Source organism: Lissotriton vulgaris, chromosome 3_2 (assembly GCF_964263255.1).
Source record: "Lissotriton vulgaris chromosome 3_2, aLisVul1.2, whole genome shotgun sequence".
Taxonomy (NCBI): Eukaryota; Metazoa; Chordata; class Amphibia; order Caudata; family Salamandridae; genus Lissotriton; species Lissotriton vulgaris.
The window spans coordinates 91745070-91762964 of NC_141690.1; the positions used below are offsets into that span (position 1 = coordinate 91745070).

Below are 17895 nucleotides of genomic sequence, written 5' to 3' on the forward strand. Positions count from 1 at the left end.
TGGATATCCTGTCCGCCGTTTTACGAGTTTCATTATATCCAATGGAACATAATGGAACTCGTAATACGGCGGACGGGATATCCGTCACGTATGCGATGGAGTAACCCATCCACCAAACTCGTAATCAAGCCCCATGTGGAGAGTGAGCGCAAGTGAGGCTGCAGGTACTACCTAAAGCTGGGGTATACACAAGGCGTGGAAGAAAACAGCAAGAAGCGAGGCCCCGTTCTCATCTTGGCGAGACCCATTATGGCGGGTGCGACGAAGAGGAGTTCAGTGGCACTGTGCTGCTGCCGCTGGTAGACAGGTCAACATCGATGGAGCCCACTGATATGAAGCGGAGTGAACAGATGTACGCAGACTCTGCTGCCAGAAGAGAAACTCTGAGCTTTCAATGGCAGTTCGGAACTAGGGGTGCTGTTTGATAGCTGTTAGCTAACTATTCAGCCTTATCATACCGAAACAATGCAAAAGAGCTGAACATGACTTTTTGCCAAAGAATCAACTAGGAGGAAGGGATCTGAGGTGGAAGACACCGGAGAAGTACCCACAAGCAAGCTCCTGAAGGGATAGGGATAAATGATGCATGCACTGGACATCATCTTGGTGGAAATTGAGTCCAGAGTGGAAGAGGTGGGGGATGGATATCTGGGATAGTGCGTTCGTGCCTTTTGTTTTGGACAATATGTCCAGCCAATTGAAGGAGATTCCCCTTCTGCATCCTCAGAACTTCAGGTGATTGTGTACTCGTATTGGCAACAATCTATCAAAGCTATGTTGTAGTTTGAAAAGAAAAAAAGATCTGGACAATGCAAGTAGGGTGTCCAATATTCTAGTACTATATTTTCCTGCCTTGGCACCAGATGTGGATGAGACAGAAGTTTTGCAGGCCTTTTTTTCAGAGACCACCTGCCCCAAGATCTAACACAATTAGTTCCCCTTCAGGTACAGCAATCAGGATAGCACTGGTGGATTTGGCATGGCAACAAGCCATCCTGAACATGTCTGCAATACTGAAACAAAACCTCAGCCACAATAATAACAGAATTCTCCTTATTCTTGATGTAAGTGCTCTAACTCGGGAGAGATAGAGCAAGCTTGCTGAAAAACATACGAAACTCTAGAAACTAAAGTTACAACGTGCATACAAATTGTTTTTGTTCATTGATCCAATGGTGGTATATTCCTTCCTGGAGAGACTGAAGGGTTCTCCTTTGATGGAAAACTCAAGGTCCACAGATCTATAGATGGGAAGAAAGCCAGTATGGCCCTGTAGCTGGAATGGAAAGTGTTTGCACTTGAGGTGCATATTGGATGGGGGAGAACATTCATGTCTTTTTGGTGTAAGTGGCTATTTAATGTCACTTTAAGGAATAAGTGCTGTCTTTGTGGATATTATTCCCCTTATGATCCCACGTACATTACGAGTGCTGCTTTTGGGGGAAATATTCAGTAGTTGAAGGTTCGCCTTTTCACACTGGTATACGTACAAGTACGGAAGGTTGCAGCCAGTTGCTATTGGATCCTAAGAATGATAAGGAAAATTATCCCTTTACTACCTTTTGCAGCTAGAAGATTGCTGGCGCAAGCATTGATTCTCTCCAGGCTTGACTATGCCACCGCCCTCTACTTAGGAGCTCCATGCTGTACCACAAAAAAATTACAGATAGTGCAAAACTGCGCAGCACGTCTGTTATTGAACATTTCCAATCGGTTGTCAGCTAAACCTGCCCTTGCGGCTCTCCACTGGCTTCCTATCCATGATGGGATCCAATTCAAGGCATTATGCATGGCTCACAAAGCACTTTCAGGGAAGGGATCCTCCTTCATCCGATCCACTATTCGGCCCTATCGTGCTAATTGGGCCTTAAGGTCGGACTACAGAACTCTGGTAGTAGTACCAAAAATAAAAAGATCAAGGAGAGGAGGACGCCTTTTTCATATAAAGTTACAAAGCTGTGGAATAGCCTCCTCCTTCAGATCCGGCTTGAACCAAATTATTTGACCTTTCGGAAACAAATTAAAACTTTTCTCATTCTCTAAATATTGCTCGGACCCTCTGATCACATGGCCTCAGCGCTGGGATGCCCTTGGGCAACCATGTGCTCTAGAAATGCTGCTTCAATTCAATACCAGTTATCACTTAGTAGATTCCTGAGGACAGACGCCCATTGTAGGCAACCATCAACCTTGGGCAGCAGCACTTCAAGAGTTTGTCTGCCTGGAAGCCCTGCGGTTTCCAGGGCAGTCAGGAACACTGTAAGAAATGAAGCTGGAGGGCCACTCTTAATTCTGTGAGCCCTCTAACGCTGTTCCCGCTGTCCCTGATGGGAGAGCTGGCAAGAACTGCACTATTTGGAACAGTCCTAGCCCAGAATTCTAAATGAGGAAATTGAACGCAGAGGTGAGAGGTCAGGAAATTCGCCAATATTTGGAAGATGGCACATTATCACCTGCCTCTAAATGAGGCCCACAGTAGTGTAAAAGTAAAGCCAGACTGAAATACACACTAGATGGTAGTGAAGATTTGTTGCATCACTGTCCCCAATCTGAGAACGAAACATGCATTTTAAGGCATACTGTGCTTATTATTAAACCCAGTTAGTGAAAGAACAATTATTTAAAGTATGATAGTTATGTATTGGATCACAAAAACTTCTCAAAATGAGGATGGGGGATTAACTGGGGCCATATTCTGCTTTTTACCATCTTGGTGTAGTGTTCCAAGCAGAAGGCTATTGCAAGAATGTTCCATCAGAAAGAGCATTTCAGATTATATTTGTGGATCAACAGTATACAGAGTCCAGGAACTCAGACACTTAATTGCATATATTGACTCATTTTAGCAAACTTGAAAATGTATGGTTTTGTAAGATATGAAACAGTCGCTTACCAATGCAATACAATAGTGATATCACTGATTAGCTCTCTCAAATTAGTGCAATCTGATATTGTGCACAGATGCCACACAGTGCAAAGAAATACACACCAAATGCCTCAACTATCACATGCCATACTGTTGCTATCATTGAATTGTGATCTTAAGTATTGATCTTGCGCTTTCATAAATGCAATGTCTGTGCATTAGCCAAGGGCTCTGCACCTTCTGTAAAAACGGCGTTACTGATATGGTTGATTACGTACATCAAAGAACGGTAACAGGATATCATAGACAGATGTAATTCATCTTTAGAATACAGTGGGTCAAGGTTACTTCTGAAATTACCACATCAGTGTGTGGACACCGCCAGGATTGCAAAGAGGAGCACATCAGTATTGTGTACACCAATGTTGTTCTTGTGCGGTCACAAATATGATGTTGTTCGAAAGCTGATTGACATCCCCTGGTGACTGCCTCCTCTCAATTTTCTTAGAAACCGAAGAAGGTAGGCCAGATATCTTCCATGTTCTGTTGCTTCTCTTATTGCTATTGTATATTGTATTATACATCATCTAAGCTTTGGAATTTCTTCAGGTGTCCCCTACTGCACAATAATTAGATACGTTCTGTTCCAGGCATTTCTGGTTCATATTTATGTTAAGTTTGCACAGACTGTGGTTAAATGTTCATGTGTGGTTCGCTAAAGCCCCTGTGTGGAATGTCCCTTCCTTTCTGTCACTTCCTTCCCTCCCCATACGCATCACTGATGCCTCTCTGCTCAGCTCTATCATATTGTTTTCATTTTTGGAATGAGTGCCCTAACGACTGTGTGCATTGTGAGTACTACTTTATAAATACATAAATAAATATGTATTATGGTCGGTGGCTTCTCTTCCAATAAAGAGTTGTTAAATAAAAGAAAGCTGTATATCAACTTCCATAAACAGAGGTGTCACAAAAAAAAAAAACATTACACCTGCCCACCACCGATTTAGAAAGTAGCTAGTTTTTCTCTGTTAAAGTAGCGATGATCACAGGTTTTATTATATTATTGAATGCATAAAACTAATGGAAAACCCCCAGCAATCAAAGCTTGAAGGTCCTTGTTACACACACAATGTAAAACTGGAGCGGAAGTTAGAGTAGCAATAGCCAAGCACCCCAGGACTTTATTACAAACAGTGACAGAGTGCCAACGCTTACTCCTGGGAAAAGGCAAGAACATTGAAATTTTACGACTACGCTCGTTGGTAATTCAAATTAAAATAGCCAAGTCTTGCAATCTTTGCACCTTCATGAAGCTGACCTGTTTGGAATCTTCACAAAACTTTGTCAGCATGTCAACCTTATTCCAAAAGGTTTTTGAAGTTGTTTTTAAGTGGTAGTGATTTCACCCTTTGTTTTAAACACCTGTACCAGTTTTTTGAAGTTAGTAAAAGTGTCACGGTTTTGTAAAATGATTTCCATGAAATTAAGAAAAAGCCAATTTCGCTCTCCCCCTTGGCATTACATGCTCAGCAAAATACGTAAAAGTTTACAGAGGGTAAATACAGCTAGTGATATTGTGAATCACGCACAGAAACAAGAGTGTCCTTTAGAGTTTGGTGGAAAGGGGAGACTGCTGTAAATTGGTCGTCTCTATTTAAATTAAATTTTATATAGTGCTTACTACCCCTGACGAGGCCTCGTATAAAAAACTCCAGATTACTACAGTGGAACCTTACTTGGTGCCATTGGCAATAACCTTTGACCCGAGGGCCCATTCACCACACAGTTGTCAAGCCGGAATTATGCTTATTCTTCTCTATTCCGAGTGGGACGATCATGAATCATTTTTCCTGAGTGGCACCACCATTCCACAATAATAACTCCTAAAGTTAGGCTATCATTCTGCTGAACTGGTTATAGTGTATATATATGTTTCACCAGGCAGTATGTAAACTGCATTTGCTATTGTGTTAAAACCTATGGCATAAGGAATGGCATGGTTGAGCTTATCTCTCCAAAAGTCAAAATGTATGACTGAATTGATGACTCATAAGACGTCCATGCCCAGATATGCTCAGATAGCACTAAGGGCCAGATGTATCAAAGGGTTTTACCCATTTTGTGTCTATGGGAAAATGTGTTCATACCTAAGGCCCTAAAACCCCAAAGTCTTCCAAATGTTGATGTTTTGCTTCTTTACCTTTTAACACTTCATTAGTGAAGTCTCTACCCTGCATTAATTCTAGTGCACTTACTTTCACACCTGAATACCTAGACATGTCCTTTAGATTGATATGGCCTAATAGCCAAGTTGGTAATTTTGTCTATGTCAAGGTACGACTTGCTAAGGCCTATATGTGTCAAAAATGAAAATTACCCAATGTTGTATTTGCCTTTGATTTGATGACATATATTATTTTCTTACATTCATTAGGGCAATGTTTTCGTTTTTGCTGCATCTCATGACCATAGCCAAATACTTCTTATACACAATGTACGTAGAGTGGACACCGAGTCATCCCCCATGGACCATGACTTTCAGTCAGACCTCTTCAGCTATTGCTTGTATAAAGTGGGGTATGCTACCTTTGGAACAGCCACACGAGGATTGAGCAGTTATACATTTTGCAGACATGATTGACCACAGAAAAGAGCCTCGAGCAGAGCAAAGTACTTTCCCCCTCCTATCATCAAGTTTCTACATGTCTCAGTGCTGTGAAAGCTTGGATATCCACTTATTTTACTAAGCATAATTCAAAGTAATTAAACTCTTTCTTCCTTGCTTTATCCTCCTTCTCCTAGTTTTCTCATTCCAACTCAGCCACTATTCTCTACTGCTACTCGCAATCTTGGATTTGAATTTGAGAAAAGACGCCACATCCTTCCTCAATTCATCTGTTTCCAAATTTTGCCATTTGCACCTTAACAATATTTATACAATCAACCTTATTTTTTCTTTGAAACTTTTATCACACACTTTTGCTCTGTTCCATCTTTATTACTGTTGTTCTCTTTATAATCAGCTTCCTAAGCATGCCAATGTTTCAGAATTTTTCTTTATTCACTGTCCTTTATCATGTCTCACCATACGTTGCACCCCAATTTATTAGCTTCTGAATCTTCTTCAGATTTTTTGTTCCTTGTTTTAAAATATTTTTACTTACTTGCTACAGGTTACTTGTTACATGTTCTGTATTTTTCTTTACTATTATTACACAAACTCTATATTCTGCTTGCTAATTTCTGTTAAGTGTACTGAGGCCTCCCTGTGCTTCTTTACATTGCACTTATTAGTTTTGCTTCCAGCAACATTGTGAAATGAACTTCCAGTTCATATAGGAACTCAACTACTCTTTCCATACGAAGAAGCTTTATATTTTGACTATTTCACACATACAATAGGAAAGGTGTTACAGGGTCAACCCTGACAAATCCGATAGGACGGGTTTTAGTACCTATGTTCGTTTTGGGGTCTGGCCATATTACATGCTTGGTGTCTCCATAAGGAGAGTTAATGTGCATATCAAGGTATATTTTTGGTCTGCCTAAATTGTTTGATGGGTCTTTATAGTCAGATTATGATCAAGCTAATGCCAAGAGGTTGGACTTATTGATTATTATGTATAGTGACAAAGACAGTAGGTCTCTCGTTTTAAATAGTGAACAACTTGGCAAGGCATGCAGACTTAACCTTTTAATTGTGAAAAAGCCTTATGCTTTCCAGTAGGCCGATGACCAACCATTGCTAGTGTTTATTATTAGAGCTTGTCGAGGCATACATTGTCAGATGGAACATCACTGATTAAATGCAGCGGACTAACTTCCCCCTGGGATATTTCTTTCATGTGCATGCTTTTTACTCTGGTTAATCTGCAAAAGTCCCTGATGGAGGGACTCCAGTTTGTTATTGCACCTGCAATCTTGTAAATATTTGTCATTTTGAAATAGTATTTAGTTATATGTGCATTGATGTAATTTTCACTGTAAAGGAAAATCATCTACATTTTGAATTCCTTGCCAAACACCATGGGAAGGACATTTATTTTGTGGACTCAGTGACAAATACAATAGGAAGGGGTTATATATGTTGTACTCTCTAGCTAATGCAATAAAATGAGTCTTGTAATTGGCTATCAATCAGGATTCCCACATCCTCTGATCGACAACTGTCAGCTTAACTATATGACTAATATCCACCATTTAAATTATTTTCATATTTCACTATACTAATTCAACACTAATCCTTTATGGGTTCTGGAGTAGCGTGCTACTCGCCAAGAAGCGCTTCAACACCCCATCAGGGGTAACAAGCGCTATATAAATGCAAACCTTTAACCATCTGATATCCCTCCACTATCTTTCTCAATCCAAATAACTGACTTATATCCACCACTCAAATTACTTTCATATTTCACTACACTAATTCACCACTAATCCTTTATGGGTTCCAGAGTAGCATGCTACTAGCCAAAAAAGCACTTTAACACCCCATCAGGCGTGACAAGCGATATATAAATGCAACCCCTTTTCCCACTTCTATCCCTCCGCTATCCTTCTGAATCCAAATAACTGACTAACATATCCACCGCTCAAATTACTTTCATTTCAATATACTAATTCAACACTAATCCTTTATGGATTCTGGAGTGGTGTGCTACTCGCTGAAAAAGCACTTAGATGCCTCGTCAGGGTAGTAAGCACTATATAAATGCAATTACAATGCAATTACAATATGTCGGGTGCCCTCCTGTGCACATCACCCGGTACCACCTTCTTATCACCTTAGCAGCTATGGAACGTCCAGCTCCAGTGCTGAACGTTCCATTGCGCAGGTGAGGTTCGAACGTCCAACTGCCGACGGCAGCACTCCTGAGGTAGTGGTGCCGTCGGCCGTTGGACTAGGCGCAGCACTTATGAGGTTATACTCGGGACAGTTACAATGCTGTGCAATGCACCAAGGTCAGACAGTGTGAACAGTGTGAATACAGAGGATTCTGTACACACAGTACCACCTACCAAACCAACACCAGTGAGCAATCAAATGCATTGCTTCACATACTGCCGGCAGTAACACCATATACTCAGGCAAAACACTATTATGCACTACATGTGCTACATACAGCAATGCTTACTAACACCTACTTTCTTTCAGAGCTTTGTTGATTGTTATTCCATAGTAAAATTGTAACCCAATCATTGGACTTGGCTCATGTCACCCCAGATTTGTGACTTCCCTTGCTGAACCCATTTCTTTAGCTTTCACGACTCTCTGCACTTTACACCTGCTAACCAGTGGTAATCCATGCTTGTGCTCTCCCTTAAAAAGATGGTAAAATTGTCCTATATCTAATTAGTACATTTAATTTACCTGTGAGTCCCTTATATTTTGTACGCCATATACTCAGGACCTGTAACTTAAATGTTACTAGTGGGCAGCAGCACTCATTGTCCCACCCACTAATGTAGCTTATAAGACACAACTCAGGCTTGCCACTGCAGCCTGTAGAGCCGTTTTAAACTGCCATTTCGACCTGGCAAAATAAACCGTTAGTCAGGCCTAAACCTTCCAGGATCCTAGATCTCAGGTCAATGATCCGCTCTCTCCCCAGCAGCTTCGCTGTCCATGAAGCCGCCGCTGACCGTGTCTCACCCCCTCCTCGGAGGTGTTCGAGGCTGCTGTGGCCCATGTCCGTTATTGTGCCCCTTCTGCTGTTTCAGGTACTGCTTGTTGTATTCGTATTGCATTTACTGTGGTTACTGTGCTGTACTTTGTGCCCGATTCTGTTTTTTGCTTTCTGAGTTATTGTTATTGTTTTGCTGCCTGTTTTGATTGTTGCGCCATTTTTCTCCCGCTGCTGATGCCTCTCCAGCCCCTCCCCCCTGCTGGTTCCTGGTCCCGCCTCCCAGGTGCACGTCCCTCCCCCTTTTTCCTATTTCATGGCAGCCTTTGCGGGGAAGCACAAGCTGGACCTCTGTCCTCTGGTCTAGGATCCGCTCTTTCCCCAGCAGCTCCGCTGTCCCTGATGCCGCCGCTGACTCAGTCTCACTCCCTCCTGGGAGGTGTTCGAGGTCACTGCTGCCCAGGTACGTGATTGTGCCCCTTCTGCTGTTTCAGGTTCTGCTTCTTGTATTAGTATTGTATTTACTGTGGTTACTCTGCTGTACTTTGTGCCCGATTCAGTTTTTTGCTTTCTGAGTTACTGTTATTGTTTTGTTGCCTGTTTTCATTGTTGCGCCATTTTTCTCCCGCTGCTGACGCCCCTATGGGCCCTCCCCCTGTCATTTCCTGCTACCGCCTCCCAGCTGCACGTCCCTCCCCCCATCCCTATTTCATGGCAGTCCCTGAGGGGGAGCGCGAGCTGGACCTCTGACCTCTTGTCTAGGATCCGCTCTTTCCCCAGCAGCTCCGCTGTCCCTGATGCCGCCGCTGACTCAGTCTCACTCCCTCCTGGGAGGTGTTCGAGGCAGCTGCTACCCAGGTCCGTGATTGTGCCCCTACTGCTGTTTCAGGTTCTGCTTCTTGTATTAGTATTGTATTTAATATGGTTACTGTGCTATAATTTGTGCCTGATTCCGTGTTTTGTTCCTGTGGCCCCTCCTCCTGCTGGTTCCCACTCCTGCCTCCCAGCTGCACATCCCTCCCCCTTCCCAATTTCATGGTGACCGCTGTGCAGTGGCGCATCGGTCGCCGCTAGAGCGCTGAAGGCGTGCCAAAGGCAAGCCCGTCTGTGCCTGTCCGTGACCTGACCGTGACCCATCCCAGGGACCCTGGATCATGAACCATCCACCGCTACGACTCAGCTGCCCTCCACGCACGCAAATCCGGAAGAAACAACAAGTGCCAGCAGTCCACGCCAAACACAACCCACGGCCAGTTCTCCTGCCGCCAGACCTTCACCATCACCCTAGCCGTCAACACCGCAGATGCCCTTAGGTGCATCCTCCTCAACGTGCGCTTCATGCACAGACACACAGTAGAGATCTGGAACCTCCTCGACACCCTCTCATCAGATGTCACATTCTTTACAGAAACCTGGACCAATGCCTCCTCCGCCCCCAACATTGCCATTGCCATCCCGGATGGATACAAGATCCAGAGGAAGGCCAGCCCCAACCACCCAGGAGGAGGACTCACCATCGCACACAAAAACTCCCTCTGCCTCTCCACCTCAAGTGATGCCTTCTCCAACGCCGAACACCTGCACTTCCAGGTCCAGACCAGCCTATCTCCACACTCCGCAGCACCCTCGCCTACAGCCCCTCGCCCTCTTTACCTCCACCATCACTGACCTCATCGCACCCCACGACATCGCCTCCATGGACTACATACTCATCGGAGGCCTGAACTTTCACCTCAACAACCCCAGTGACCACAACTCCACAACTCTCCTGACCAACCTCACCAACATCGGACTGAAACAACTCGTCACCACTCCCACCCACAGGCAGGACACACTCTCGACCCCATCTTCACAGGAGGAAACAGAATCCACTTCAGCCACACCACGCAACTCCGTGGACTAACCACCACTGCGTACACTTCCTTGTCAACAAACCCAAACTGCCCAAACCTGCTCCGTGCCCTCAACGAAAGAACTGGAGCAGAGTCACCGAGGAGCAGCTCAACTCCACCCTCAACCGTGGCACCCCTACTGCTGCAACCAACGCCAACCTCGCAGCCAGGGAACTTCACACTTGGATCTCCAACTGCATAGAAAAGCTTGCCGGCTATGCAATCCCGACAGACAGCGCCCCAGGAAAGTCACCAGAAGCAGCTGCAGACACCTCGTGAAGAACTGGAGAAACAACAAGATGCCTGAAAACCACAACACCTACAAGAACGTCATGACGAAATACCACCAAAAGAACCTTCATCCACAACAAAATTCTTGCCTACTCCAGCAACCCCAAGGAACCCTTCAGCGTCATTCAGGAATTCCCCAACCCCCCCAGCGAAACTACAGACATCACCTCTTCCCAGGACCTCTGCAACAAGCTTGGGTCTTACTTCCATCTGAAAATCAAAACCCTCTACGACAACTTCAATGACCAAACACCTGAATCCGCAACCGCCACGCCCTCCGGCAATGCCAGCCAGCCCACCATTTCATCCTGGACACAGGTCACAACGGAAGAGACCGCCGCGACCATGAAAGGCATCCACTCGGGGGCCCCCACAGACCCCTACACATCTACCACAGAACCGCCATCACACCAGAATTACGACGCACCATCGACGTCACCTTCAAGACCGGCACCTTCCCCAACAACTGGAAACGCGCAGAAGTCAGACCACTGCTTAAGAAGCCTTCAGCGGATCCTACAGACCTCAAGAACTACCGGGCCATCTCTCCACTCCCCTTCACAGCAAAAGTCACTGAAAAGACCAACATCGCACCGCTAACCAGGTTCATCGAAGAGAACTCCATCCTCGGCCCCTGTCAATCTGAATTCTGTAGCAATCACAACACTGAGACCACACTACTTGCAGCAACAGATGACATTTGCACCCTCCTAGACCAAGGCCACACTGCAGCCCTGATCCTACTCGACCTGTCAGCAGGCTCCCACCGCACACTCGCCGCCAGACTACACAACACCGGCATACAAGGATCTGCCCTGGACTGAATCCACTTGTACCTCACCGGCAGAAGCCAAAGAATCAGACTGACACCCTTCCTCTCCAAACCCACGGAAATCAACTGCGCAGTAACCCTGGGATAATTGCTCAGCACAACTCTCTTCAACATCTACATGGCCTCTCTCGCCACCATCGTCAGACAGCACGTCCTCAGCATAGTACCCAACGCCGACGACATCCAGCTCATCCTCTCCCTCACCAAGGACACCACCAGACTGAACTTCCAAGAAGGAATGCAGGCTGTCACATACTGGATGTGCAACAGCTGCCTGAAGCTCAACTCAGAGAAGACAGAAGTCCTTGTCCTCTGAGCCACCCCGTCAGAATGGAACAACACCTGGTGGCCCACCTCCCTCGGCAGCCCTCCAACCTCTATGGGCCACGCCAGAAACCTCAGCATCGTACTCAATCTCTCCCTCTCCATGAACAGGCAGGTCAACGCCATCGTCTCCAGCTTCTTCAACACCCTCCGCATTTTCCGTAAGACCTTCAAATGGACCCCCCCCCCGGTCACAGAAGACAGTCACCCATGCACACTTAACCAGCAGACTGGACGATACAGAACACTGCAGCCAGACTCGTCCTCGGCATCCCCTGACACGAGCACATCAGCAAATACCTGCGGAACCTCCACTGGCTCCCCATCGAGAAGAGAGTCACCTTCAAGATACTCACCCACGCCTACAAATGCCACCACAACACAGGACCCCAATACCTCAACGAGAGAATCGCCTTCCACATACCAAAAAGAAACCTCTGATCCACCACCCTCGCCGAAACCCTGCATGTCCGCAGAGCCAGAACAGGGGGAAAAGCCTTCCCCTACATCGTGGCCAAGAACTGGAGCGAGCTCCCAATGAAAGTCAGACGGGCCCCCTACCTGAACACCTTCAGGAAGGCTCTCAAGACCTGGCTCTTCGACTTAACAGAACTGCTGGTCCCTTCCCTCCCCCCAGTGCCTTGAGACCCTCACGGGTGAGTAGTGCTCTTACAATTCCCTGATTGATTAAATTATATTATTTGTAAGTCATCTCTGATGTAGGATAGTAATGGCTCATAGGGAAGGTTGCATAGTATTTAAGAAGCAGGAAATATGCACTTAAGTTTTATACGTCCTGAGGGAAGAACTCCTAAAGTCAATTTCCTTTGCTCTAAGGCCATTTCTCCCATAGACACTGGGTTACCATACTACTGTTACACCCTGTGTCTCGTGTACAGTGGCTTTCACCTCGGCATTGGAGGCAAAAGGCGTTAACAGACTGAGGTTGTACGGGTTCTATGGATTACCCCCCTCCCTTTTGTACTATGCAGTAAATTATTCTGTATTTGTATTTCTATTTTCCCTACATCTGTGTCTCTGTGCTGGTTTTCACGTATCACACCGACCTACCATTAGGCCTGAGGGGTTACATAGGAGGAGGCGTGGTTTCAATAATTAGAAAGGCGTGATGGATTTTTAAGGCGTACCAGTGCAGGTCTCGGTGCTTGGCTTTGAGATTTTTGTCTCCTATGTTCAGAACTCCTTGTAGTCTTTCTGTATGCAGCTCTGCAGTTTATGAACCGCAGTATAGTGGTTTCATCCACCCTCCTGGACTTCCAGTTTCCTCTGTTGTGATGACAAACGCAGCTCCACGTCGGGTTTGTGTTAGTACCACGACCCAGTGTTCCCGGTGGTTATCTGTTTACACCAAATTGCCCAATCCTTTTTCCCTACATGACAATAGACGGTGAATTGCAGTTGTCACTTCTTTCACTCTTCTTTTCCCCCCATTTTGAAGTTTTTGCATCTGGCTGGACAGTATTCTCTTTGGGAGAGGAACGCGTTCTGGGGTTCCAGTCTCTCACCTTGTTTTTGGAGTTTCTCCATTGTGTAACCCCTGAAAAGCTTCTTTGAAAAGTTCAATGCACTGATGAAAAGACCTTGAACTTCTGGGACCTCTAAAGTGGCTATCCTCTATTTCCCTTTTTGTTATAAGGAGTGATTTTTGGTTACTGACACAATTTTTTTAACTATTGGAAGAGTTAGTTTGATTGCAATCTTATTCTGCACTCAAAGTCTCACCTTGTGGGGGCGAATAAGGTTAATTTGTTTCCCTATGACACCTACAAGACTTGCCATATGGTAAGTTTACTTTTGTGGGGTGTAGCACAGAGACATAGTTGTGTGAATGCTCTGAATGGTACCTTTGTATTTGGAGTATGAATGGGTGTTGTTTTTTCTTTCAGAAAGTACTTCCATGATACAAAGGGAGATTTACTAGATAACTTGGTTGCAATCTGATTGTAACAATGTCTTGTGCGTCCATTGGGGGTACCCCTGTCTTGCAACCTCCTTTCTCCATGAGATTGGTTACCAGACTCTAGTGGTTTAATTTATAGTGCGTTGTAGCAGGTTCTGAAGGAGACTGTTTGGGCCATCTTCGCTCCTGCAGATTTGAAACCTCCGGTCAGTGGAAACTTCACAACTACACTTAAGTGATAACTTCAATTTGGGACCAGATAGCGAAATGCTGTTTACACTGAAAATGAATTGCAATATAAAATTGAATGGCAATATCGAATTTTAAGTTACTATTCTGAAAATACCACTTTTAGAATGATGGCATGTTTCTGTGCAAACCAAATGTTCCTTTCTGCCAGTGCCCAGGGTCATATGATTGCATGGCTCTCCTGTGGTGTTTTCTGTATTCCTTACAGATATGGGGACAAAAGAAGCCTAGGTTTGGAGGGAGAGTGTCTTCCTGACAGGCTGGTTGAAGACGAGTTCTGTCTTGCCATCATTATACTTCAAAGGACCCTGCCTGCAGCACACACAAAGGAACCTGGCACCATGCCTGCCCTTGCTCGTGCCACCCTAGACAGTTTGAAGCCAAACCCAGGGGAATTGGAAGAACTGACCAGAACGAGTTTTTGGGGCAGGCCAGGGAATTCCACCACACAAAGGCTGGCACCGGGTATGAAAGTGGCACCTTCAGAACATCTCTTCAGAACACTCTTGGCCCTATGGAAGTTTCAGAAGAAGGACTGCCCTGCTGTCTGGAGAAGAAAGATTGGATCTACTTGCCTTGAACCCAAGCATCCCAGAAGTGACTCCAAGGGCCAGTTGGCTGAACTCCTGTTTGAGCTACAGGGACAAAACAAGTTTATATAAGCCTTCCTGCTACTGCCCACCAACAACTAGACCTGCCCGAGTCCTTATGCAGGTCCTGATCCTCAAGAGGTGCACCCCAGGTCCTGGATCCTTGGTTTGCATCAGAGTGTACTCTTCTTGAACTCAAGGTGAACATACACAAGTGTTGGGCACCTCGCAACTACAAAGTTACCTCTTTGCACAGGGAAAGGACCACTCACGACCAGCAACCAGCACCAGCAGGAACTGCTCTTCGTGCCAACAGCAGCCTTCCGCGATGACCGCCAAAGTGAAGCTCCGGTGAGACTTGTACTTCACTCCAACTGTAGTAGCCTGCATCAATTGCCAACATGATGCTCCAGTGACGGCCAGCTCTTTACGCTACAACAGTGACTGACTGCAATGGTGAGCCTGCTCCTCGCAGCCCAGCCAATGCGAATGACAGCTCCTCACATGGTCTTGAGAAGGCAACTCTTAAGGAGGATGAACCTGGTCCCTGTATCCGACCCGTGGTCCATTGTGGTCAGCCTGAACTTGTGATTTTGCTCTGGTTCAGCGCGACCAGATAAGCAAGAGAGGAGCTCTGTGCTTCTTAGCACTATTTTTACCTAAAACCTTAATAGCTCAGCCATAACACTGGTGCTACTGATTGGATTTGTGTCGTGTTGGTTTAATTTTCTTTATTACATGTTACTCTATTTGTCTACATTGGTTTTGACTCTGTCTTCCGTTGTATTTTAGACCTGTAATTCGTAGGGTGGTCTTACCCCAACCTTTTGCTATATTCTTTTGTTGGCCTGTGGACTCTGAGCACTTTACCACTTCTGATTAGTACTTAAGTGCATTTGCTTCTCCCTCAAAACATGGTGAAATTGGTATATTTCTGATTGGCATATTTATTTTACTTATATGTCCCTTGTAAAGTGGTACCCCATATGCCCAGAGCCTGTAATCTAAATGCTACTAGTGGGCCTGCAGCACTGGTTGTGCCTTTCAAACCAGTATCAGGCCTGCCATTTCAAGGTCTGTATGTGCAGTTTACTGCCACTTTGAAGTGGCATTTAAAACCACTTGCCAAGCCTTAAACTCCCTTTTTATTACACATAGGTCAACCCTAAGGTAGGCCCTAGGTTGCCCATAGGGCAGGGTGCTGTGTAACTTAAAGGTAGGACATGTACTTTTACGTTTTACATGCCCTGTAGTGACAAACAGCTAAATTTATTGTTTACTACTGTGAGGCCTACTCCTCTCATATGCTAGTATTGGGAATTCCTTAAAACAATTAAAACTATAATTCCTGGTTAGTAGGGAGTTGATAAAACATGTTCCATATCTTTGGAATGGTAATGATAAATCTAATTTAGTGGTAAAGTTGGATTTGGCATTACTATTTTAGAAATCCCTTTTAGAAAGTGGACATTTCTGTGCTTTTATCTTTGCTCTGTGTGCCTGCAGCCTGTCTCTAATACGCGTCTGGGCTGGATGACAGCTACACTTTGTGCATTCCCTTGAGACAGCCACAAACACAGGAGGGTGGGTGTCACAGAGGACTCATCTGCATTCTGATATTCTTCCGGGGCAGGAAAGGGGAGAGGGAGCTCACACTTACACCTGAATAGGCTGTGTTCTGTCCCCACACAAAGGACTGATTGCCCCCCACAGATAGCCTCGCAGACAGGGCTGGGATGAAACAGGACCTGTGCATTTTAATGAGCTGCTTTGAATTCACCCACCACTTCAAAGGCACATTTGAGTATAAGTACTAGGGCTCTGACCCTATCAAATCAGTATACTAATGGACCTCGGAAGTACTCTGCTGGAGTAAGGACTGCTGTTCTGTAGGGATTGCCACTTTGCCTTAACTGACTGTTCTTAGGAACCGCTTCTCTGCTTTGCTGATCTGCCCTGCTGATCTCTGCCCTGTGAGGACAAGGACTGGACCCATCTCACTCCAACCCAGAGTGAGTCCAAGGGCTTGCCTCCTGTTTTCTAAAGTCTCAGGGACATAAAAGACTTCCTACAATCCTGCTGGTGCTACTGGGCTCTACCATCTGTGAGTCCTACCCTCATCTGAGGTTCCCCCTCCAGTCCTGGTCCTCAGATATGGATTCTGAAGCTGATTTTCCACAAAACTGATGCATTGTCACCACTGTGCTGGTCGGAACCAACGCATCTGCCTTTGAGTCAGAGGCTGTTCGATGATAGCGGTTTTACAGCCTGTGCAACTCGACGGCGACTATCTGCACAGCATGACAGTGATGCACTGCCTGTATTTCAACAGAGCTTGACAACAACGCAGTGACCCAACTGCATGGAAAAAATTAATGTATTGTGCCGTCAGCTCCAACGTTTTGCTCCATCCAAGGAACTCTTTCAGCGGGACCTGCGTAAGTCTCGTAGCTGGCCTACCATCCATCGCAGTAAGCCTGAACTTTGCATTTACCCCGATTCCTCGCCATCTCAAGTAACCTTTTAGCGCTATTGACATCTAAGCACTGTTTTATCATTTGTTCTTTAAAATTAATATCTTGACTTTTTCTGATTGGATTTTTGTCGTTTTGGTCTTGATTTACTCAGATAAATATTCTCTACTTTCCTAAACTGGTGTTGAGTATTTTTGTAGCATTTTCATTGTGTGTGTTTCTGTATGTGTTGCACAAATACTATAGTGTTTAACTAACTTTACCGGACCAGGAAATCAGCCCCCTACTTGGACAGGGTGCAACCCTCTGCCAACGATGGAGCCTATCAATTTATTACTTTTTGAGTACTGCATAAATACTTTACATATTGCCTCTAGGCTAAGCCTGGCTGCTTTTCTGCTAAGCTACCAGAGGGTGAAGCCCAGGTTTATTTAGTAACTTGTATGGGGGTTCACTCCGACAAGGATTGTGGTTATTATTTGAGTGGGATTTAACCCCTCTGTATTAATAACCCAATTTACTTCACCAGTAAAGCGTTCTTTTGAAATGCACTGGCTCACATATTTATTTTGGATAGTCACAGAAGAAAGCCAGAAGTTTGATAAAGAGAAAATCAGTTTAATCTTGAAAGCGCAAATCAGCAAGAGCTCTAAACCCTTACTTTGTAAAGAGATGGAAATTACATGATTTAATCAACGGACAGTGCATGTGTACCGGTTTCAAAGTAAAATGTATATATATGTATTTCTTTAAAAAACATCTTAAACCAACACTAACTCCTAGGTGACAGTGTCACAATAACTAATTCTAAAATGCAAATACAGTTACAAAA

At 45.0% G+C, this 17895-nt stretch overlaps 1 protein-coding gene across 3 annotated transcripts in view; it reads right to left on the minus strand.

Annotated features, from left to right (window-relative positions):
* Positions 1 to 17895, minus strand: part of SLIT2 (slit guidance ligand 2) — a 650203-nt gene that overhangs the window by 609690 nt on the left and 22618 nt on the right. The gene's annotated exons all lie outside the window — the stretch shown is intronic.